The sequence below is a fragment of the Petaurus breviceps genome, unplaced genomic scaffold (assembly GCF_028583685.1).
Source record: "Petaurus breviceps papuanus isolate PSGF00001 unplaced genomic scaffold, PetGlider_PUasm1.0 90731, whole genome shotgun sequence".
NCBI lineage: Eukaryota > Metazoa > Chordata > Mammalia > Diprotodontia > Petauridae > Petaurus > Petaurus breviceps.
The window spans coordinates 3,950,585-3,977,042 of NW_027187325.1; the positions used below are offsets into that span (position 1 = coordinate 3,950,585).

At 37.2% G+C, this 26,458-nt stretch overlaps 1 protein-coding gene and 1 long non-coding RNA gene across 3 annotated transcripts in view; one reads left to right on the plus strand and one right to left on the minus strand.

Moving 5' to 3' along the window:
- The window catches only part of LOC138145246 (uncharacterized), a 153,841-nt gene extending 136,112 nt beyond the window's left edge, over positions 1-17,729 (plus strand). The window contains exons 2-4 of the long non-coding RNA XR_011164156.1: positions 12,608-12,671; positions 16,317-16,417; positions 17,119-17,729. This is a non-coding gene — a long non-coding RNA (uncharacterized lncRNA). The remainder of the gene's footprint in view (positions 1-12,607; positions 12,672-16,316; positions 16,418-17,118) is intronic.
- CNTNAP5 (contactin associated protein family member 5) overlaps positions 1-26,458 on the minus strand; it is a 934,370-nt gene that overhangs the window by 320,610 nt on the left and 587,302 nt on the right. The gene's annotated exons all lie outside the window — the stretch shown is intronic.

Genomic DNA, 26,458 nt, shown 5'->3' on the forward strand with positions numbered 1-26,458 from the left:
ACCTTTTAGCTATTTCACATCTTAGAAAAATTGTGACAATTTTAGAAAATGGAATACATTACAAAATCAAATCCAAATGTCAAAAATTTGTGAATCATCACTGTAGGTGTAGTAAAACTGCAAAATATAAATTTTACATTACACAATATATTGTACTATGGGGGACAGAATTCTTCAACATTGATATCCTTCAGATTACATATCATTAATTCATCCATTCATTCATGTAATCAACAATCCAACCAATTTTCTTTATATGCTGCTGTGTGTTAGGCATTGTAGTATGCAAAGGAAAAATAATGAAGTAGTACCTGCCCTCAAGAACATTGCATACCATTCACGGGAGATAAAATATCCATAACTAAATAGATACCTAGCAATTTGGGTGGAAGGGGAGAGATGGAGGACAAAACTAAATGATGGGTAGTATATGAGCAGTCACCATGAGCTAAGACTTGAAGAAAGCTAAGAATATTAAGAATCCCAGTAGGAGAAGGAGTGCCTTTCAGTAATGGAGATCAGCCTGTGCAAAGACACGAGAGGAGTTTGCATTTTGTGCACAGAGAAGTAGATGAGTTGCTTAAAATACAGTATGTCATAGAAAAGAAATCAGATATCGAGCTAAAAGGGATTTTAGAGGTAATCTAGCCCAACCTTCTCTGCGATATTGAATGAGAAACTTGGACTGATAAGTGATTTGTCTAAGGTCACACAACAGAGACTGGATATGAACTGAAGTCTTGGTTCAACAAAATCATTATTATTTTCACCGTACCAAACAATGAAGGAAAAAGAAATGTTCAATATGCCTGGATAGGAAGCCTGGGCACAAATGGAGAAATGCTTTAGGTACAAAAGCATGCCAATTTTCCTCAAGAAGCAAGAGGGAACAGAGAATGATATGACCATACCTGGGCTTTAGGTTATCAGTTTGGCAGCTATATTAGATCTGTATTGGAGATCATAGATAATTGAGGTTGATAAATCAATTTAGATGGGATTTTCAATGGTCCAAGGAAGAAGTGATGATGGCCTTAGAGTAGAAGCTCATGAGAAGAGAGAAGGGGACAGATGCTAAAGATTCTCATAGAGGTATTATTTTTAAACAAGAACTGACAACTGTTTGAATATGAAAGAAGAGGGAAAAGGTAGAGTCGAGGATGACTTCTTAACCTCGTGGTGCAATGGATACAGTTGGAATGTATCCTTAGAAACTCTGGATTTTGCTGTTAGCATATTATTTATTCCTTCATCCATTCATTCCTGCATGCATAAAAAGACACATGTGTTCATTATGTCAAAATTATATTCATTTTTCTAGGATGACATATAGGGAAGGTTTGTCTGAACAAACCATCATTAATTTTAGAGCTAATGACTAATAAACTAAGCACAGTTTGCCATTGCTGCCTTCTAGGCCCCAAGGATGAATTGGAGCTTTAATAATCCAAATATTGGCAGTTTTTTGATGCATGCAATATAAAGAAGATATAAAGGAACAATTAAATGTTCCAAAGTGTTCTCCACAATTCACTTAACAGGCATCACTAACCCTTGTTACAAACACAGCAGGCAATAGATGGGAAAGGGAAAGGCTGACTGAATCTCAAAGTGTTCCTAACAGATTTCTCTTTCAAAGTTGCCTCTTGTCTTCTGTTATTTTTCTCCTGGGAGCTTCCAGTGCAAGGACAGAAAAAAATGAAACTGGATAATTGCAGAGTATTTTCTTTCTCTTACATGTTTTCTATCTAGTCCTAGCAGGCTGTAGGGTACGCTACTTATGACTTGCCTAAATGACTTGATTCATAAAGGTGAATGAAGCTGACGTCAATGGCACATTATCTGGTGTCCTCAATCTTCAATAGATAGGGCTAAGCCAAGATGGCTGAGTAAGACAGGCACTTGACTGAGAACTCCTCCAAACACCTTTAAATAATGACTCTAAACAAATTCTAGAATGGCAGAAACCACAAAAAGATGAAGTAAAACAATTTTCCAACCCAAGACAACTTAGAAGCTTGACAGGAAAGGTCTGTTGTACGAGGGTGAAAGGAGTATAGTACAGTATAGATTATACCAGTGCAAACAGAGCCCCAGCAAACCAGAAGCACCCTCAGGAGCAGTAGCAGCAGTGGCAGTCTCCAGACCTCTCAGTCCACAGATGGTAAGAGGATTGGACAATGAGTCAGAAGGAGATTTACAGGGGCCTCTTTTCTGGAAACAGGGGCTGGACTCTGTTACACTGTCTATCCTTGGATTGGGGTCAAGGTCCTAAGTCTTTGTCCCAAGGTGAGGAGGAACACTAGCACAGTAGAGCTTATGGCGGCAGGAGAACAGGAATCTTGGTCACAGTTCCAAGGTTGAAGAGTGCTTGTGGTCACTTATAAACCAGCGCACAGAACAGAGAGTAGTAAATGCACCTCTCTCTAGCGCATACCAACTTGGAAGAACAAAATACTTACAGGGCCCCAAAATTACCTCAGAAAACTGATGCATAAAAAACCTGAAGCTTATGACAGTGACCTCTCCACTTGCGAAACAGAGACCCACTTTAGCATAAAGTTAAAAGTCAAGAAATAGGCCAGGAAATGAGCAAACAGAAAAAAAAAAATCTGACCATAGAAAGTTCCTGTAGTGACAAGGAAGAGGAAAACACATAGAAGAAGACAACAGTGCAAAATTCCCTCATCCAAAGGCACAAAAAAAAGCACAAATTGGTCTGGTTCATAGAAGAGCTTGAAAAAAAAAGGATTTTAAAAAGCAAAGTAAGAGAAGTAGAGGAAAAATTGGGAAGAGACAGGAGAATGATGCAAAACATCATGAAAAAAAATAAAACCAGTAAATAGTTTGGTAAAGGAGGCATAAAAAATACTGAAGAAAATAGCACCTTAAAAACAGAAGATACCAAATCGTAGAAGATACACAAAAAACAATGAAGAAAATAATGCTTTGAAAAAAAAAGGGGCAAAATGGAGAAAAAATATGTAAAAAAATTCACTGAAAAGAATTATCCAAATGGAAAAGGAGGTACAAAAGCCCACAGAAAAAAAATATACTTCTAAAATCTTAGAATTGTACAAGTAAAAGCTAATGACTTTATGAGACATCAAGACACAATCAAGCAAAGTCAAAAGAATGAAAAAATAGAAGAAAATGTGAAATATTTCACTGGAAAACAACTGACCTGGAAAATAGATCCAGCATAGATAATTTAAGAATTATTGGACTACATAAAAGTCATGATTAAAACATAGCCTAGAAAGCATATTTCAAGAAATTATCAAAGTAAACTACCCTGATATCCTAGAACCAGAGGGTAAAAAAGAAATGGAAAGAATCTTCCAATCACCTCCTGAAAGAGATCTCAAAATGAAAATATCTAGGAATATTATAGTCAAATGCCAAAACTCCCAGATCACAGAGAAAATAGTGAAAGTAGCTAAAAAAAAATAATTTGAATATCATAGAGACACAGTCAGGATAACACAAGATTTAGCAGTTTCTACATTAAAGAATCAGAGGGACTGGAATATGATATTCCAGAGGGCAAAATATATGGGATTGCTAGCAAAACTGAATGTAATACTTCAGAGGGAAAGAATGGACATTCAACAAAATAGAGGATTTTCAAGCATTCCTGATGAAAAGACCAGAACTGAATAGAAAATATGACTTTCAAATAGGAGATTCAAAAATAGCATAAAAAGGTAAACAGGAAAAAAGAAATCATAAGGGATTTGATGAGGTTAAGCTATTTATATTCTTACAGGGGAAAATGATATTCATAACTCCTAAAAAAACTTTACCATTATTAGGGCAGTTAGGAGGAGAATACAAAGATAGAAGGCAGAGGTAAGTTGAGTGTGATGGTATTATTATCTAAAAATTTACATATAAATTGATTAATTTAAAGAATGAAAAAGAATGCATTGGAAGAAGAGGAAAGGGAAAGGTACAATGATATAAATTATCTGACATAAAAGAGTCCTGAAAAAGATTTTACAGTGGAGAGAAAAATAAGGGAATCAGGGAGAGGAGTACATGAAACTTACTCTCATCAGAATTGGCTCAGAGAGGGAATAATATACACCATAAGTTAGGTGTAGAAGTCTATCTTACCCTATAGGAAAGTAGGAAGAGAATGGAATAAGGGGAGGGGGAAGCTCATAGAAGAGAGGGCAAGTTTGGGGTAGGTAAGAGTCATAAGCAAAACACTTTTGAGAATGGACAGGGTAAAAGGAGAGAGAGTGAGAAAGATAAATGAGGAAAATAGGATGAAGGGAAATACATGGTTGGTAATCATTACTATGAAAAAAAATCACAGTGAGTTTCTCTGATAAAGATTTCATTTCTGAAACGTATAGAAAACTGAAGCAAAAGTATAGAAATATGAACCATTCCTCAATTGATAAATGGTCAAGGACATGATCAGGCCCGTTTCAGACAAAGTAATCAAAGCTATCTATAGTCATAAGAAAAAGAAATGCTCTAAGTCACTAGTGATAAGAGAAATGCAAATTAAAACAACTCTGAGGTACAATCTCACACCTGTCAGATTGGCTAATATGGCAGAAAAAGAAAATGACAAATGTTGGAGGGAGTGTGGGAAAATTTAACACTAATGTACTATTGTTGAAGTTGTATAATGGAACCATTCTGCAGAGCACTTTGGAACTATGCCCAAAGGGCTATAAAACCATGCATACCCTTTGACCAAGCAATAACACTACTAGTCCTGTATCCCAAAGAGATAAAACAAAAAATGAAAAGGATCTACATGTACAAAAATATTTAAAGCAGCTCTTTTAGTGTTGGCAAAGAATTGGAAATGGAGGGGATGTCTATCAATTGGAGAATGACTGAACAAGTTGTTGTACATGATTTTGATGGAATACTATTGTGCTTTAAGAAATGATGAGCAGCATGCTCTCAGAAAAAAAAAACATGGAAAGACTTACATGAACCCATGAAAAGTGAAATGAGAGAACCAAGAGATCGTTGCATGCAGTAAGCAGAAGTGTATGATGATATATTCTGGATAACTAAGCTATTCTGAGCAATAAAATGATCCAAAACAATTATGTAAAACTTATGATGAAAGGTATTGCCCATTTACAGAGGAAGAATTAGAAGAACCTGAATGTAGATCAAAACTAATTTTTCTCTACTTAATTTTTCTTTGTTCCCCTGTGTTTTCTCTCACAGAATGGCTTACATGTAAATGTGTTTTGCATAACTACACATGTATAGTGTGTGTCAAATTGCTTGCTTTCTCAGTGAGGGAGGGAGAGAATTTGGAACTCAAAATTTGCAAAAAAAAAAAAGGTTAATATTGTTTTTACATGTAATTGAGAAAAATAAAATATTAAATAAGGCTAAAAAAATCTTCAATAGACAGAGTGAACTTTGATGACTCACACCTAGGTGGGACTATATACCTCAACTTGAAAATCCTTGCTAAATTCAAATTAGCACTGGATAATGTATTCATAGATACAGGGTATTTGTGTTGTGAGGAAAGGTGGAAGGACCAGCAATCAGGGGCTTGGTAGTGGGAGATTGGGAATGACTCCATAGTACATCAGGGACCATTCTTTGTTCATAGTCACAGCAGGACACACCATTCTCAAGGTCCAAGTTACCAAAAAGATTTGTCAAATTCTTTCCCTGAACTGAGCTGCATCCATTAATCTGACCCAGTGGTCGGCAAAATCTTGGAAAGGGAGCAGACAATTACTAATTGAACAATTTGGGTAAATGAGTCAAATTATTTTTGGACACTGGCCTGTTATAGGAATGTAAATTTTTAAGATCTTCCCTGCTCCTAGGTTAAGTGTACTTGGAGCCTGTGGTGGGAGGCTTGTTTTTCAGGAGATACTTTGTGATTGGGCAGTGGGTCAAGAGGGTTGTTACCATGTTTCCCCAATAATAAGACCTATCCCGAAAATAAGCCCTCCCCTTACTGTGCAAGATTCCTCTAAAATAAGCCCTCCCCCAAAAATAAGCCCTATTGAGATTGCTACTGTAGTGAAGGTGATGCCCTGTGCTACACGCTACATTAGGGTACCCTCTGTATGCACCATCCTCCCCCCCCCCCGGGTGAAATGCACGCTGTGCTCTGAGCTGCATCCAATCAGAGCTGCAGCAGTGAGCGCGTCATCCTGTTCTTTATTGAATTCATTATTGAATAAAGGTACATTTTTTTGTTCACATTTACCTGTTTATTAAAATTTCTGTCAATGTTCATTAAAATAAGCCCTCCCCTGAAAATAAGCCCTCTGGTGTTTTTCTGTCAAAAAAAATAGTAAGACAGTGTCTTATTATCAGGGAAACATGGTACATTCTCTGAGCCAGGAGAAGGCTATATAAGACCTGAGCCGAGGCTTTGCTTGGGGGCCCCACTTTAAGAAGTGTTGTGTGATTTGACCAGATGAGACTCTGGACAGCCATTGAGAGCCCCCTGGCTTTGAAAAACCTAGATGTTGATGCTTCCCTCTCTGGTAACTAGGATTTGGTATGGATGTAATGGTTAGACAGTTTGGAAGCCTGTATGCTTGATCTGTTTCTCTGCCTTGTAACTTCTGTCTGTATATTCTGAAGCTCGGGGTGCTGACCTTTTCCCCCTGAACTAGGTAAACGGTATATGTTTGATTGATTAAAGTAAGCTTGTTAACACATTTTGAGTTGCTTTGCTTTAGAAAAGCAGATCTAAGAACTTGTTTTGGCAGCCACCCTGGGGATGCTGGGGGTACTTGCTGCTACATGGCCTTAAAGTTTTGCTTTCCTGTGAAATTTTGAATCAACTTGTCGTATGAGATCAACTTGGGGTGAACAGTGGTGATATTAGTAAAGGAAAATGTCAGATCCAATACAACCAGGAAATTTAGAAAAAAATTGTTCTCTTTTTATCAGTGGAGTGTACAGTGTTAGAGCCCAACTTCATTTGGCCCATATTGATGCCTTTAATTTATTTCCCAGGACCAGATATATTTTCCTGGTTTCCTTGTCCCTTCTCTTATAAAAGTGGGTTTTGATGTAACATTAATTGCTAGTGTGTCACAAAGAGTGTAATACAGAGACAAAGTCTGATAGGGAAGCAGAGAAAGCAAAGAGTTTGATGACCTCAATCTGTTTTGTACTGTCTGATGGTTCTAATCTGGCCCTATATAAGCTTTCCTAAACATTGCTTCATGTAGCCTTTACAATAAATTCTATGACTCGGGAAAGTTGAATCAGGACTGCTGATGAATCATATTATCCACTTCAGCGTCTGTTTTGCTTGCAAACCCATCATGTAAAATAAGTATTATGGGGGATGGGGTGGGGGCAACAATGCCTATGGGCCAGATGGTAATGGTCCATTTCTTGAAAGAAACAATCTAGATAAAGAGGATTCATTGCTAGAGTACTATCTCTAAGTGATAATAAGCATTCTTCTAAGATAGATAAATAGATGATTGATAGATAGATGATAGATAGACTGATCTAGGTAACCTGATGGATACATATTCCTGTGTTCTGTTTTTTTTTAATATCTAGCTGTTTTGTCCCAACTAAATTATCTTATATTTCTAGATACCTTCACATATAATATTTTACTTTATCCTCACAATAAGCATTTGAGCTAGGTAATACAATTATACAATAATATCCACATTTTGAAGATGAGGAAATTGAATTAAGAGAGATTAAGACCCCAAGGTCACATAGCTAGTAAGTGGCAGAGATGTGAGAATACTAAAATGTTTAATTTGCTTAAAGATATCTTCCATTTTCCAGGCAGCACTTAAGTGAGTTTATACACTAGCCATCTTACAATTCCCTTTGGAACAATGATTCTTATTGCTTCTTCTGATTTTCTCATTTTATTTATGTAACAGCTTTCCCTAAAGGAGAATTTTCTAGATATCCCTTCAGCAGTTCTAATAATAGCTGTTAAAGTCAGCATAATGTCTCAGGTATGATTCTCTAGGCAACTAGTGAAACTCATTTAACAATTTGGGTGCAGAATGTGGTCACATTGGGATCCATCCTCTGCCATAACTTGGCAGGCCCTAGAAAAGAATGAGGGGTAAAAACAGTCATTATCCCTACTCTGAAGAGAAGTGGTTAGGAAACTTAATAATTAGTAAATAATAATAATATATATAGTGAAGCCTTTTAAACACTACGTTATCTGATGGTGGCGTTGTTCAATAGTTTCAGTCACGTCCAATTCTTTGTGACTGCATTTGAGGTTTTATTGACAAAGATACTGTAGCAGTTTTCCATTTCCTTCTCCAACTGATTTTACAAATGAGGAAACAGAGACAAACAGGGTTAGGTGACTTACCCAGTGTCACACGGCTAACAAATATCTGAAGCCAGATTTGAACTCAGGTCTTTCTGACTCTAGGGCCTGCTCTATCCACCATGCCACCTTATCTGCCCCAATCTTATTTGGACTTTACAACAATTCTAAGAGAATACTTTTCCAGTTATGATTAGCTTCATTTTTCTGATAAAAACCATACACATAATCATATAATTAGTGTCAAAAGTGGGATGTAAACCTGAGTTTTTCTGATCCCAACTCCAGCATTGTCACTGCTGCCTAATATGATAACCAATACCTGTTATCTGATTTTTCGGTAGTCCATTGATATTTAAGTTATCTCTTCTGGGTCTGTTTTCTGGATCAGTTTTATGAAAATGTTAAGTTTCTTTATTTTTCTCCTATTTTTTAATCTTTTAATTTTGTTTTAATGTTTCTTGTATATGAGATACATTGATATATTGTTTTCTCTGCGTTCTATTCTCATTTTCTTGAGAAATGTTTACCACTGAATGTTCAGAAGTGCTACTTCTCCTTAGAAGCATTTCCTTCCTAGCTCTTCCATTTTATATATTTTGTTTCATTTATTTCAGCTACTTGTTTAGTCCTTGTGGCCAAGACATTCTTTTCTCTGTAAGATTTACTTAGACTTATTGCATAGTTATTCTCTTCTTTTGGCTTTACCCCTTGGACATCTCCTGTGTTTGGTTTAATTTTCTCTTTACTTATATTTCCAGTTTCATTTTCTGGGTCAGAAGCTTGTACTCGTGTTCCTGGGTAGCATAGGCAGGCTTTGCTGGGTCCTCAGTGTAGTAACTAAGACTAGGTACCACCTTCCGAATGAATTATCTGTCTCTGTTTCCTTCTGTGGTTCAAAACACAGAGGTCAAGAAGCTGGACTGGGCCTGGGCTGACCGGATGCTGGGTTGGGCACAGGCTGCCTAGATGTGACTTCTCCTGGCCTATCTGCTACTACCACTGCGGCACTAAGTTGTTCTATACTTGTAGGGTTCAATCTTGTCTCTTACTGGGGCTCTGGAAATTTGCACTGTTCATTGGGGCCAAAACATCCTGAGCTGGCTCTGGGTCTGTATCCTTCCATGATACTTGACTGATTTGAACTGTATCTTCCATTTATTCTAATTTATCTCTGTCAACGGATTCTGTAAGATTCTGCCTATTTTTTTCTTGTTCTAGAATGAATTAAATAGTTTATAATTGACTTTCACTCCTTTCCAGCAACCCTATCTCTTGGTCCCTTCCTTTCCTCTGGTTAGAGAATTTGAAGATGGACATCAGGGAGCTCCTTCCTGTTTCTTCACAATTTAAAGAGAGCACCAAGGGAATCCCCCTTATTGTTTCCTACCCAGATGCTTACCTGGACTTCACTGTCTCCAAAAATGCAACGTTCTCAAAAATAAAATTGGGACAGCTAGGTGGCATAGTGAATAGAGCACTGGCCCTGGAGTCAGGAAGACCTAAGTTAAAATCTGCCTCAGACACTTGGCTTACTTACTAGCTGTGTGACTTTGGGCAAGTCACTTAACCCCAATTGCCCTCCAAAAAGCAATCAATCAATCAATCAATCAAAACTGACATTGCCATTCTCAGATCCTCAGATCACTTCCCACCTTGGCTGTGATTTCATAATTCCCTGTCTGCTCCTCTCTCCCTCTACTCCTCGAGGGTAACCTTCCCCCTATATTTTTTAGCTTCTTTCTGTGTGTCATTTCCCCTATTAGGCTGTGAGCTCTGTGAGGGCAGGGATTATCAAATGTCTTTCTTTTGTTACACCCAGTCCTTAGCACAGTGCCTGGCATATAGTAGCTGTATAATCAATTGTATTTAATGAATAAGTTATTCTCTTTTTTTCACTTTTTTTCTAGTGCATATTTAAAGCTTTACTGGAGTGTTTGTGGGAAACTGAGTTCTTTACATATTTACATGCAACCATATTCCATAAATATTTCCATGTTATCATTATGCTATACATCCTTTTATGAAACTTACAAAGAAATCCATATAGGCCTAGGTGACTGTAGCAATGATGTATGAATTAGTTCAAAGAACATGGAGAATGATTTAACAAGTTTGTGTCTCCATTTCCATCAGAAATCTCCATCCATAAACTTGCCAGAATTTGCTTGGAATGCTACAGGATTCATTCCTTTGGGTTTAGGTTGAGTATCCCTTAGAATCCTAAAATAAAGCTTAATATACAATATCATAATCACCAACCAGTTAGGAAACAGCTATTTACTACTGGGGTTTCTGACATGACATTAGTCTGAAAGGGAGATTGACATAGGAAAGATAAATATTTGTAAGATACCTAGCACTGGATAAGGTTGAAGGCATGGAGTGATGGTCACTGTTAACAAAAGTACAGTAATACACTAGAAGTGCCCTGAATAGACAAGGGGTTATCTGGGGGGGGAAAGGGAAACAAGAAAGGAAAAAAAGGGAGACAGAGAAGTTCAATTTTGTTAAAAACAAAACAAAACCAAAAAAAAAAACCCATTCCTAGTTATTTTGTTGTATGAATCAGATAGACCATAATTTGCATAGCTCTTAGTACATAGTAGGTTCTAAATAAATTATTCAACTGAATTAAATCATGTTGCAGAAGGAGCACTAGTCTGGAGACATGTTGAAATTCCTACTCTGCCATCAACTTCTTATATGACCTTCAGTTATTAATTTTATTTCCCTGGTCCTCAGTTTTCCTATAAGTAAAACTGAAATGACTTCTTTTTTCTGCTGCAAATCACAAATTCTTTAGTCTATGATACTAGAAATCAGCACTTTGAAAGCAAAGGAAAAAAAATGAAATTTGCCACAACACTAAATGGGACCCAGATCACATCTGGGTTTAGCTACTGAAGGTACAAGAAAAAAAACAATTTAAAATAATTACAAGGAAGTTTCAAAAGGAGATGGAGAGGTCAATCATCATTTAAATGGTACCTACTGTATGCCAGGTACTGTCCAACATTCTTTACAATATCTCATTTGATCCTCACAACAACCTTGCAAGGAAGGTGCTTATAAGGTGTTCCCATACCTTGGATCTCAAGGACACTGATTGTGAGGACCCAATTTATTATTCTAAAGACAGGTCAATAAACTCTGAATACTTGGGTTCTGTCAGATTCTGTGCCAGCACTTTCAAAGCCATTGATCTATATCCACATTATGAAACTACACAGATTTAATAGCCTTGGATTCAAATGACAAAATAAGAAGTTTAGGCTAAAAGTCAGCAACATCATTTAATGGGAGAGCATCCTATTAAGTGGATTATGTGGTCAAAATCCATACTATACATAATTTGAGATACATTTTTAAAGGAACCATTGTCCGGGGTGTCCAGATAACCCACCTAGTTTTTCTGGCTGCAATTTCACTAACTGTATAATTGTTCATATGTAAAGAGCCATGATTTAATTTTCCCTCTTGCTTTTTTTCCCAATCATTATCTCTGATTGGTATTATTACTATGGTGATTATTATTATTAATAATAGTAATTACAGCTGTTGTAAGATGTTCCATCCGTTTCCATGGGGATAGGTAATTGGGAGAAAGAGTAGAAGTGAAAAAAGGGGGAAAAAAGGAAGAAATCTTGATGAATAAGACTTCCACTCTATGCACGTATCTGTCTCTTTGCCTGGTCTGAAAACGGCAATTTTTCTATCACAATGCTTAGATGGAAGGGAAGTCTACAGATTGTCAATATCCAGTTTAATTGAACTTAAATCACTGTGGGGAGCCACTTACAGTCCTTTCAAAAGTGTGCCAAACCACTTATATTCCTATTGTAATAAAACAAGTCTACATCAAGGTCCCAGAGGTAATTTTCAGATCCAGTTGCCTAAGCAGACAACTGTGAATTTTCCACGCTGGGGTGATAGGAGCCCTGTACTCATAGCACTGGCAGTTTATCCTTCTCATTTAGTCATTACTCGTAACTGCCTTATAACATCTGCTTTATTGTTGTATTTTATCTCTTGTATTATTTAACTTTCCTCCTTTTTGTGCTCAGCCACTCCAACTAGACTGTAATCTCCTTGAGGGTTTAGGCATGTCTACAAATCTATTTGACAAACATTTATTCAATGCCTACTATGTTCAAGGTGTTTAATGTTGCATAAAAGGCTTGATGAATAGGAGATTTATATCTATTAGCTGAGATATAGGCAAAAACAAATTACTTTCACAAAAAAATCAAAATACAAGCAATGAATCATGCCAGTTTTAATGAAGATTATCCTTCTTTTTTGTACAAACTGCAGGAATCACAGAATGTTTCATGAAAGAAGCCACACTTGAAGAGTTTCAACTAGGGCTCCATTTCAGGTAAAATAAGGTATGGTGTGGGAAAATACAAGAAGTAGAGAATAACAAGGTAAGCTCAGGGTTTACAGAGTAGGTTAGTTTGGCAGGAGAGAAGCAGAAAGTAAAAATGGGAAAGAAAGGGCTTGTGAAACATCTGGAATCCTGGAAGGATTAGAGTTTAGGTCATGATTAGCCAGACAGAGAAAAGCAACAAAAGGTTTTTGAGTCAGAGAATGATAAAAATAGATTTATTCCTTAAGAAGTATTTAAGTACTTAGGAAAGCAGACTAGTTAGGAGACCATTGCAGTAGAGCAGATAGGTGATGTAGCTAGGCAGTACAATGATTACAGCACTGAGTGCAGAATCAAGAAAACATGAGTTCAAATGCAGCTTCAGACTTACTGTCTGTGTGACCTTGGACAAGTCATTTAACTTCTGTTTGCCTTCATTTCTTCACCTATGAAATGAAGATAATAATAGCATCTACTTCTCAGAGTTCTTAAGAAGATAAAATGATCAACTATTTGGAAAGCACAGTACCTGGCACCAGTTTTAAATTCTATATTGATGATACCTATTATGATTATTATTACAGAACATCAAAGCTGATGAAAGCTTTAAATGGGGAAGGTATCTTGAGAATGGAAAAAAAAATGGAAGAAATATTGCAGAGGTGAAACTGTCAAGGTTTAGTGAATAAGGAGATACTGAAGGTTTTATTGTAGTCATTTTGCAGATAAGGAAACTGGAGTTCAGAAAGACTAAGTGATTGGCTCATGCTGACACAGTGAAATGAACGTAACACAAAGGATTTGAACTCTCGGTTTCCTGACTCCCAAGTCCAGAATCCAAGCATTATGCCAGAGACAGAACCAGTGAGAAGGAGAAATTGAAATGTATGGGAAAAGGGATGATGACTGGAGTAAACTCTTCCAAGGATCTTACATTGTAAAAGGAATAAACCATAGATAGATAGATATATAGATAAAGAGATAAAATATGTATATATACATATAAGTATGTGTATATATGTATGTGTGTTTTTATAAATGCACATTGAAACTAAGCATATGTCAGGTTTTTATTAGCATGTCCTTTACTTCATTCTATTACTTATTTTGCCAATTTAATTTAATTTCATAAGCAGATATCAAGCACTCACCATGTGTAAGTTACTGTTTTAGGATCGCTTTCCTGGCTCTTTGAATTGCCAGTATTTTCCCCTTTACAATTGCCTTCATACATTCTGTATATATCTTGTGTGTACCTAGATAGTTACATTTCTCCCCCATTAGAGTGCATAGTCCTTGAGAGCATGGACTGTGTTTTATATCCTTAATGCTTAGTATAGTTGACTGGCACAAAGTAAACATTTGACAAATTCTTGTTGACTGACAGGCTGACTAAGCAGAAATGACAAAAAACAGAGACAAATGAAAAACATCCTCTGCCATCAAAGAGTTTGCATTCTGCAAACAAAGAAGTAAATAGGTAAATGCAAGATAATATGAGGAAGCAAGGCAGCACACACTGTGAGGATAATGTTTCATGATGGACTTTCAATGTATAATGCATTCTATTTTGTGGATTCAGATCTACTTCTGTTACCCCTGCAGCAGATTTCCCTCTAAGTGGTCATACAAAATCAGTGTTATTTTTTTTTTAAATTTACTTCGAATGAGAGCCATAACTCGGGCGGGTAATCTGGACTTGGCACAAGGGCAGGAATTTAAGAGGGCCCTTTTACCCTATCTGTTCTACATGTGGCAGCAGTATAAGAGGCATCATTTCAGATTCACACTTTCTTCCTTCACCTGCAACCCTGAAGACCCCAATCTCCCTTCCCACCTACTTTCTCATCTCTGTTTATTCAGAGGTACAGATATTACTCCTTTGAGCTCTGATTTGAAGTAACAGGATTCCCAAAGGGACTGTTTTGCCTTTGGTTCATGGGTTCACTCACAATGGCTCATTTGACCCTCTACTGAAGGGTCCAAACGAGGCTAAAACTGCTACCTATATTGCTTGTTTTATTTCTCTATTTCTGCACTACAATACAAGACAGAGAGCTTAGGGTTTAAAGCTCCTTCTATGACCACCCATCTACCTGTATTAACTATACCACACACACACACACACACACACACACTTGAGCACCACAGGACAAATGTGTACATGGGAAAAACTATCACAAAGCATCTCACCCATCAATTCCAGCTTTTCCACCTGCCTGCCTGGTCTACACTTTATGACTTCCTGACAACATACTTGACTGTGATTTATTGCTGTGCTTCAGTTGAGCTTTTATTTTTTTATATCCTTCAGTGTGGGTGTAGGTGTTTTTTTTTCCTTGTTTCTTGTTTTAAAGCAGGCAGAACAATTACAAAGTGGGAAGCCTCCTGATTTGTCTGCAGAAGACTGGATTGCTGCATAGTGGCTTGGGGGCTGATTTTACCAGGCCCTAATACTTTTATAAGAGAATTGCAATGTACTATATTCAATTTTTCTTCCCCTACTCCTCCATATCTTAGCATAGGCTGCATAATGCTGTTAACATCCATAGTTTTATTGAGTAGCTAGATGGCACAGTGGCTAGAATGCTGGGCCTGGAGTTTGGAAAACTCGTCTTTGTGAGTTCAAATCTTGCCTCACACACTTCCTAGCTTTCTGACCCTGGGTAAGGCACTTAACCCTACTGGCCTCAGTTTCTTCATCTGTAAAATGAGTTGGAGAAGAAAATGACAAACTACTGCAAGAAAACCACAAATGGGGTTATAAAGAGTCAGACACAACTGAAAATGATTGAACAACAAAAATACTGAGTAGCTACAACATATTTCATGGTATATAAGGACATTAGTATACAAATATTTTTATGGTGGGGGCAATGTTCAATAAAGACTTAAAGCATTATTGAGGAAACAAGTGTAAATATGTCTCTATAGACAATAAAATACTATTTTGAAGTCTACATGGTGTGGAGATGGCCTAGGGTATTTAAAGGCTATGTCAGTGGAGTCTAAGTTTTAGAAGGTGTTAAGAAGCTAGATTTTCATTATATGTCATTTGGTTTTGAAGAGGACCACCCTAGGTGATGTCTTGACTTCTGAGTAAATTGGATTTAAGCAAGGCAGAGTTGCACAAAGTCCTCAGCCTCACTCTTTCTTCCAGAGTCATCAATGTCCAGTGGCGAGATAAAAGTCAAGATGGCTGACAATGCCCCAGGATGTAGTAGATGACCTTGGTGTCTTTGATGCCTGATCAAGCTCCAAGCCCTTGCAACACCTGCCTTCATGGTCATTGGAACAAACTGTTCCCATTCATCCCTTCTACCACACATTTTGAGGTAGAAATAGCCCTAACTCATCTAGAGATTAAAGGATCATTGGTTACTTTCAACCTAGTCTAGCCCATCTGCTGAGATGGTTTTACTGGGGTGTGGTTACTGTGAATGATACAATTTCTTAGAGGCACAGGTGAGAGCTGGGTGACAGGTGGATGAGTAGCCCTGAAAAAGCTCTCACACCAGAGGTGCTAGCCCTCCTTAAATAGGCTTCAAATATAAGCCAATCTGTAACTGGAGTTACATACCTGGCATTTTGCCACACCTGTAGGGAAAGGCTCTTTCTGATGTGATAAATACTATGCCTATATCTCACCCCTAGGAGTTCTCTAACATCCTGCAACTATCTGGAGCCTGGGTAAAAAGAAGATTCCCTAAGAGAGGACAAGAGTGTGGGATAACTGATGGCAGAGGTCAGAGGAGGTAAGAGAACAGATAGGCTAACTCAATTCTTGCTGCAACTATACAAGCCCACAAACCATTAAAGGTTGAAGAGAAATGTGGGTTTAGGAGATGAAGAGAGCAAGCTGGACAAACAGTAGGGAGAAAAGAGAGGAAACTATGTCTATCTCCTCCCCAGACAGCAAAGGATCCATATTTGGCCTTTTTTATCCTAGGCTCACAGGCTTTTCTGGATTCTCTGGAGAATGAGTACTTAATATATGGGTTAAGAATTGGGTAGAGTACTTGAGATACTGATGAATCTTCAGTACAAAAGTTGATGTAATTTTGCAGGATGATGAGATTCCTTGGGGTATGATGAAAAACTCCAGGGGAAGTCAGCTAGATGAGAGAGGGAGAGTGGCAGGAAGAAAGGGTAAGAGGGAAAGAGAGGGAGAGAGGGGGAGAGACAGAGACAGAGAGAAAAAGAGAGACAGAGAGAGATACAGAGAGACAGAGACACAGAGAAAGAGAGAGACAGAGAGAGACAGAGCAATAGATAAATATCTAACATATAGCAATATCTCTTTAGATAGATATATACTGATATATGAATCTCAGACATCTTAAATATGTATAGATATATATGTAAGATGTATATAGTAATCAAACTATAGATATATCAATTTGTAGATAATTTTCTTTATCTGGGGCCACCTTATTTTTTATTTGTTCTATTTCAGAAATGTGATTTAATCAGAATGAGAAACTTCTGGTGTGAAAATTTCCTCCACCAATGCAGACTGGAAACTCATGCGTAATTTACAATGTAAGAAAGTCATTTACATCAAGCAGAGGCTTAACTAACTTACCCATAGTCATTTGTGACAGAATTAATCAGGAATGGAAAAAAAAAATCTGGATAGAAAGTCTGCTCCTCTATCCAATACTAATGCTTCTTTATTACTTAATCAGTTCATAGTGCCAGGACCAAGGAACACACCAATGAAAGGAAGTTCATATGTAAAGACATCGCTGGTCACTTATCTATTTACAGTATGCCTTTGAGTTGTTCTTCCAATAGAAGGGATGGGTTTGTGAAGATTCAGTCCATACTCTGTTGCCCCATGCTCCCTATGACCAAAAGCATGCCCTTGCAAGATTGTGGCCAAGGTTCATTCTATCGTCATGACACTAAGCAAAGTTAATTGGCTCCAGAGGGAATTGAAAGAAGCTCCTGGACTAGGGAACAGCTTAGAGCTCTAACCAACAGAAAAAAGAATGCTGACACCTAAATAGACCTTGACTGAAATGCAGTGTCCCTGGAATCAGTTATCGCAGATGATTTCCTACCTAGCATCTTCTAGCTTTATTTTGAAAAAAAAAAAAAGAACATAAATATGACATATTCAAAGACCTGGGAGAAGAGAAGAACAGGTTGAAAGGTGCTCCTGTGACATCAGTACAAATACATAGAATAATAATGGAGAAAAAGGATCACTGGATTCATAGTTTCTCTGCTCTCTTCTCCTTCAGAGAGAATGAGAATCACAAATTGCTAGTTCATTCTGAAAGTTTCAATTTTGATTTCCAATCATCGACTCTCCATAAAATCATGGGCCAGGAAAAAAAGGGCAAGTGCAAACATGTAATTGCTCTGTGGGGAAAGATTTAAGTTTGATTTACTCTTTTGCTATTAGGTACAAACCTATACCTTGTTCAGGCTTTGGTTACTATTTTCCAGACTCTTAGTTTACTTGCAGACCCACAAACACTACAAGACTGAGCTATTCTTAACCATACTCCTTTGCTCTTGTTGTCCCCTTCCTGTCTTCTCCTTTCTTACTACTGAAATCATTCATGTCCTACAATGACTACTCTAGTACTACTTCTTCCAGGACGCCTTTCATTACCACATTGACCACCTCCTTCTTTTAAATCTTATAGCCCTATATAAATTGATTTTACTGATTTGTTTTATTTGCTTCTCTCTCTCTGTCTCTCTCTCTCTGTGTCTCTCTCTCTGCCTCTCTCTCTCTGTCTCTCTCTGTCTCCCTCTCTCTGTCTCTGTCTCTCTCTCTGTCTCTGTCTCAGTCTCTCTCCCTCTCCCTCTCTCTCTGTCTCTGTCTCTCTCTCTGTCTCTCTGTCTCCCTCTCTCTGTCTCTGTCTCTCTGTCTCTTTCTCTTTGTCTCTCTCTCTCTCTGTCTCTCTCTATGTCTCTGTCTCTCTCCACTGTTACAAGGTATCACTGTGTTGATTAGGTCCTTGAGAATGGAGAGACATATAGTGAAAAAGGGTGATATAATACAAAATTCACCTATAAAAATATGTTTAACAAGAACAAAGAAATCCTAGAGCCTCAGTCTAGAATACCTAGAGTTTAAACTACAAAATGTAATAATTAATTATATGTGATCTTTTATTAGTAGATGTTATAGATGTAGTATACTTACCTGATCTCCCAACCAGAAAAGTCTTTTCCCCTTTGATATCTTACAGAATATAATCTCTGTATAATTCATATGACAAATAGTTCATATTTCAGTCTGTACCCCTTTCCATTAAAATATGGTTAGCAGTATTTTGAAGAAAAAATAGGAATTTTGAAATTATTAAAGTGTCTTCAAAATTAAGAATACATAATATAATCTTTTATGGATCATAATGGTTACATGATACTTTAGTATTATTGTTTAGTATTATAACTTCAAAAGTACAATGTAAAAAACAACTGAACTTGAAATAAAGAAGAATATGTTTCTATTTGCTGAAATGAAGGGGTGATGGGGGAAGAAGAGGTACATATTTTGCAATGAAGTCAACTGAAGGAGATAGCATGCCTGAGCTTGTTGAGACAAGCACTGCTTCTCATTTCACACTCTGTGTTGACTTCAAGGTTAAAATATCCAATAGACCAAGGGATGTGTGACTTTGGACAGATTTGCTGGCACTCATCAATTGTTTGTTGATGTCTGTATTGATAGACAGCTGCTTAGTGATGGGAAGGAAAGACTAACTTTAAAATCAAGTTTTATTTACTTTGTGACAAAGGATCCATCTTTTTTAATGTGCACTTGTTTTATGTCCTTGATTATAACTAGTATCACATCTTTTATATCTCTTGCCATCTTCTTGCCACCTGCCCTCCACTGCTCCAGATCACTGATCCGTGCTATGTACCCTACTACTGATGCTTCTATATCAAGATCATCACTAAGACACTTGTCTCTCAGCTCTAGAACTCTGACCTATGGTCACTTACTGTCCTAATTTGTAAGCTCACCATATGGCCCAAATGGGAGTCACATTTGGGGAATATGGGCCTGTTGTTGCTTCTCAAGAAAAGAAGCAAAAATCACTCTGGATATTTCACCTCTCAAGAACTGCAGGGGCGGCCAGGTGGCACAGTGAGTAAGATCACCGGCTCCAGTGTCGAGATGACCTGGGGATCGAATCTGGGCTCAGATACTTAGCACCCACCCAGAAACACCTGGCCGTGTAACCTTGAGCAAGTTATTTAACCCCAATTGCTTAGGGGCAGCCAGGTGGCTCAGCAAATAAGAGCACCGACTCCAGTGTCGGGATGACCTGGGGATCAAATCTGGGCTCAGATACTTAGCACCACACCCAGAAATAACTGGCTGTGTAACCTTGAGCAAGTTACTTAAACCTGATTGCTTTAAATTTAAAAAAAAACCTGCAAAACCACCTTATATGTCAGAGTTATAGTCAACTGGCAGCAGGGAGGTGGTATGTGAAGAGAACATCCCTAAGTACCTCTTAAAGTACTTGGCCACGCAAAGGTGACAATGCTTTAATTTCTGGGTAATGCTACAGCTTTATGACTTAGTAGTTTTATTTAATGGCCCAATTTAGCAGGAGATTATGCTGTCTACAGTTAGTTCAGAGAGATCTAAAGTCTATAGAACTTCCCTTCTGCAGCCCAATTCAAACTGCCCTCCCTAGCTTGGCCTACACCTCCCTCTTTTCTCTGGAAGCCCTTTGTCAAGGCCATGGCACCCTTGACAATGAAACAAATTAAGCCCATGGAAGGAGACACTGAAAACTTTCCCCTTGTTCTGTACTGTCTAATTTTCTTCCTTATTTTTCAGACTGAAATACACCTCAGGAAAACACTTCACCTATGGAAAGTAAATTGGCCTTCTGAAATATAAGCACTTGGTCCTAGGACAAGAGTATTATTCCATCTGATTAAACTGCCAGTGAGCCAAAACATATATGCTACACATGAATGGATGCAAGTCGGGACATAATGCATTTGCTCCAAGGGAAATGGATTATGCCTCCATCCTAGCTCTAAAGAAGCTCTTTCTACTGGAGATAATGGGCATTCTTTTAAGTGTCAAAGTGGGTGCTAGTCCCAAATCTTCTACTAACCAGCTGTTTGATGCTTTCAAAAGTCAGTCAAACTCTCTGGATTCCAGTTTCTTCATCTGTGAAATGGGAATAAAAATACCTATCAACTGTGCTGTTGACACAGAACATAGAGTACTGGACCTAAAGTCAGGAAGACTTTAATTCAAATATGACCTCAGAGAGTTACTAGTTGTATGACTCTGTTTGCCTCAGTTTTATCAATTGTAAAATGGAAATAATAATAGCACCTCCCTTTCAGGATTTTGGTGAGAATCAAATGATACAATACTTGTAAAAAGCACTTTCGCACAGTTCCTAGAATATAATAGGTACAATGTAAATGCTTATCCCCATCCCTTTCCCCTTCACTTCCTTGTATCCCATAGGTTTATTTCAAGAACTAAATGAAATATCTAGTATTCAAATGAATCTGTGAGTTCATCAATTGCCATTCTCTCCAAAATGTAGCACAATTTGTGTTTATGTACTCCCATGGGTTCACTCCAAGTGCATCACTCAGTGTGTTGGGGAGCTTGCTTGCTTTCTCTCAACATTGTAAAGCTGACATTAGAACAACCCTTGTTTGTGTCTATTGGTCAGCCTTTCTCTCATCATATGATTACTCAATCTTTTTCGCTACTACATCTCTTTCCTGACAACATATAAAGTAGCATACCACAATACAAACATATTATAGTCTTTTTATTTCTACTACTACTACTATTTAGAATATCCCAGGGCACATCCTAGATAGGATTTAGAGCTGCACAAGAACCAAGATATCATTTAAATCAAATATCTCATTTTACAGAAGAGGACAATGAGACCCAGAGACACTGGAAATTGACACAATAATAGCCAAAGGTTATGCAACGCTTTAAAGTTGACAAAGTTTGTGTGTAGGGTACCTAGGTGGTGCAGTGGTTAGAGTACCCGATCTGAAGTCTGGAAGATTCATCTTCCTGAGTTCAAATCTGCCCTCAGACACTAGGAAAGCCACTTAACTCCATTTGCCTCCATTTCTCATATGTAAAAACATGAGTTGGAGAAGGAAATGGCAATGGTATCTTTGCCAAGAAAACCTTAAATGGGGTCATGCAGATTTGGATATGACTGAAACAAACAAACCACAACAATAAAAGTACTTATGTGATGAATTTGGAACTAAGAAGAGGAGGGTTAAATTCTTTCTCTGCCATGTGCTGTCAATGTGATTCTAGAAGATTCATTGAACTTCTACTAACCTTAGTTTCTTCCTATGCAAAATGGTGATAAAAATACATATAGCACCTACATTGGAAGGTTGTTGTGAGTCATGAAATAACGTATTGTCAAAGCTATATAGATGTCAGTTGTCTTTTCATTATGATAAGTCAGCATCTAATTTGAGCATTGGTTTCTCACCTTAGTGAGCTACTTTGGGATTTCTCTGACTTCTCTGACTTGCTCAAGGAATTTCAACATTGGAAACCTCAACATCCTGAAGAATTGAATAAGCCCTGGCATCACCCCTCATCATTACCTTGTTTCCCTCTGAATAGATGGAAGGGCCATGAACTCCAAAAGTCACTATTTAAGGAGGGGGCTCAGGACATTCATTTACTCATTTTCTACCTACCTCCACTATGTTAGTCCTTCTCTGTTTTCTACACCAGGCTCTAAATCAAGTACCTTCCCTTCCCTCATCATGCTTCTCAGCTTCCTTTCTTGTGTTGTCTTCCCCCTTTAGAATATAAGATCCTTGAGGGGAGAGACTTTTTTTCTTTTTTTTTATTTGTATGTCCAGAGTTTAATACAGTTCCTGACACACGGTAAACTCTTAATAAATGTTTACTTACTATCGACCCATGAAATATATATATATATACCTTTTGTTCTTGTTGAATCAGTTTCAGTTGTGTCTGACTCTTCAGGACCCCATTTAGGGTTTTCTTGAAAAAGATACTGGAGTAGTTGCCATTTCCATCTCCAGCTCATTTTACAGATGAGGGACTGAAGCAAACAGCATTAAGTGGCTTGCCCAGGGTCACACAGCCAGTAAGTGTCTGAGGACAGATCTAATCTCATGAAGATGAGACTTCCTGTTTCCAATCCAGCATTCTATCTATTGTTCTACCTAGCTGCCCTGATAGTATGAACTACTGAATGTTAGTATTGTCCATATTCTATAGTTGAAGAATGTGAAACATACATTGGCAAAGAAGCTTGCCTAAAGTGACACAGCAATGAAGTTTCAGAACTGGGATTCAAACCCTGTTCTTTTCTAACAACATATTCAAATTCCTTCCTGCTTACCTCTACAACATACTTCTTGGAATGTCACTGGTAACAATGAACAGATCTGGGATTCAAATACACATCATCTGACTCTAAAACTGAATGGTCTCTGGACTTTAATATAATAAACCTACTAGTAAAGAGTTTCCATGCAGGCTGATTTGGAGGGTAACAAAAGAACAAACACCAGTCTCCCTTCCCCCCAAAAAAAGGATTCCATGGGTCTATCATAATAATACTCCTTCAGTCCTGGTTTAAAATTTTCACTTTGAGATCCTCTCTTGGATTAAACACCAAAGACTGTTCTTTCCACTCCATAACTGTTTACATAAACATGTGTAACAAAAGTTCCCTAGGCTCTTCTGACTCCATCAAAATTAATAAATTTAATAAAATTTGCCACGTGATTTATTAGGAAATTAAAGAGATTCTAACTCTTAGGAAAGATGATTGAAGACTATTAAATACAAAAGAATAATAGGTGGTAAGTACATAGATGGTCTGACAGGGGGGGCATGAGAAAGTGAGGTCAGGAATCAAAGACCTAGGGCAATGGGGATGGTTGAAATATGAGGAACACCATAGATAAACTTTCTGTATTTCTCAATTTGTTCTAGATCTGGACCTGAATTAAAAATCTGAGGAGTATCACAACTAGAATAATTTACCCCCTGCCTTTTTTAAAGATAAAGAAAGAAATGTCTATAAAGGTGAAGTTATTTCCCCAAGATCACATAGTTAATTAATATCTAAGCTGGAAAAAGATCCTCAGATCTCCTGAATTCCCAGCTAATGTTCATCCCACTCTTGTCATGAAGAGAAGACACCTCTGCTTCTTGACTTCTTCATCTTCCTTAATGACCCAGCTCACTTTCTGCCCTCTCCAAGAGATCTTTCCCAGGTACCACTTTCCCCTTCTTAATCTGTCAATGACTTCTCTCTGAGATTACCCCGCATTTGCTATAGAAAGCCAGATGTGGGGATGGAATGGGGAGAGAGGAAGAGGAAGGGAGGGAAAGAGGGAAGAGACAGAAAGAGGAGAGACAGAGAGTCAGAAAACCAGAAAGGAGATAGATAGAGGAAAAAGGAAAGGAGGAGAGAAAGAGAAAAAGAAGAGACAGACAAAGAGACAGGACAGACAGAAAGAATCCTATATGTACATATACTCTTCCCCATTAAAATATGAGCTTCTTGTGGGTAGGGAGCATGTTGATGCCTTTTTTTGTATCCCTAGCACTTAGTGCATCACCAAGTAAGTAGTAGTAAGCATTTAATAAATTCTTATTGACTAAATTTTTGACCCACAAATCCAACTTTTGCCACATATCTCTATAATCAAAGTCTTCCCTTCCAATCCTAACACACTGGAATCTTGATCTAAATTTTGTCAGTTGTGTTAAATAAGGTGATTCTTCTTTGGACCCCACCAAGGTTACCAGATTTCAAAAGGAAATAAAGAAACTATACCTGATAATTTACTCAGAGAAACACAGGAAATCTACCTGAGGCTGTCAGAGAGAAAAAGGATAGGCATCAGAGGTTTTAGGGATGGATATTAGGTTGTGCTAAATAAAGACAAACAAGTGACAATTCTCATGAAGGAATAAAAAATGTACAAAAATGAAGACCAAAAATTACTATAATCTATGATTTTGGTGTCTGAGACAAGAATCCAAGCTAAAGTGGCAAGAATTACATATTTTCAGATCAATTTCATAATTCATCATTGAAATTAGTACAACCACACAACCTATTAACAACCATATGAAAAACTGCTCTTAATCACTAAATTATAAGAGAAAAACAAATAAAAATAAGCATAAGTTTTTAACACATAACTAGCAAATGGGCAAAGATAAAATGAAAACAATTAACACTGAAGAGAACACCTGAAGATACGGACACTAATACACTCCTAAGGAAGACTGAAATGATCCAATCATTCAGGAAAGCAATTTGGAATTCTATGAAGAAAATCACCAAAATTTTCATACAGTTTGACCTAGATATCCAACTCTTAGGCGTATGTGCCAGCTATATTAGGCATAAAAAGATGCTATACATCCCAAAATACTGACAGCAATTTTATTATTTTTTAAAGTAGTTCCTCTGGCAAGCTTTTATCCTTTTGAACTTCAGTCTACCAGTCTCCTTGGTTACTTTGCAGCCTCTCAGCCAGGTGCCAGTAAGCGCGTTTCAGTTCTGTGGGAAGGAGACCCACAAATAACTCTAAAAAAAAAAAATCATTACACTAAAAATCCAGCAGATTTGTTGTGGAACTCATCATTTGATCAGATTCCACAAACGAACACAAATATACATACACATAAATATGAATATAGGGGTGAGTGCAGATATGTGTGTATAAGTATACACACATAAATGTACCATATATCCATGTATGTGTATGTTATTATACATACATATAGTTGGTCCCCAAAATTCTTAGAGCAGAATATACATATATGCAAATTTTATAGCATATATACATATAATTAACATGTGTATGCAAATTATATTGTTTAACTATATATTAATTAATATAAATATATTACTTATAGTAAAATAAATATGTTTCACATATATAATCTGCTCTGTCTTAGTGGCAACCTTTGTGTGTGTGCACACATATGCACATGCATACATATCTGTATATGTACACACATGAATACTTACTTAATACATGCGTATGTGTATACATGTACATGCACCCACATATGTACCCATATATATATGTACCCATACGTGTACCCATATTTGTGTGTGTGTGTGTTTATTGATGGAATCTGATCAAATGATTAAGTTACTCAATAAATTTAAGGAGATTACAATTTACTGACCTTTTATTTTGGGGGGGGTGTCATTTGAGGGTCTCTTTCCCATAGAACATAGGTGAGCTCACTGGCACCTGGTTGAAAGGATACTAGATAAACCAAGGAGACTGGTAGACAAGTTGAAAGTAATAGAAACTTGTTAGAGGAAATACTCCAGAAAACAATTTGCTGTCAGTATTTTGGTATGTATGGCACTTTTTTATGCTACGTGTATGTGCGTGTATACAATATATTACACTTTGTTTTTACATATATTCACAAATACATATACATATATATGTATAACCTCTGTGTGTATATACTTTAACATGCATATATGTACATTTATGTATCTTAAGATGAAATAAGAATAGACATAAAATGTATAAAATATAACATAAGATATTGTTTTATGGTAGGCCAATCATGTCCTTTTAAGATATTTTTTGGGGGGAAAAGCACATTAGAGTAGAGTTGTGAAACTCGGATAGAAATGGATTCCTATGGACATATACTGACTTAGAAAACTACAAATTAATATTATCTATGCTGTATTGAATTTTTATTTATTTTGTTAAATATTTTCCAATCATGGTTATCATGAATATGAAATGAT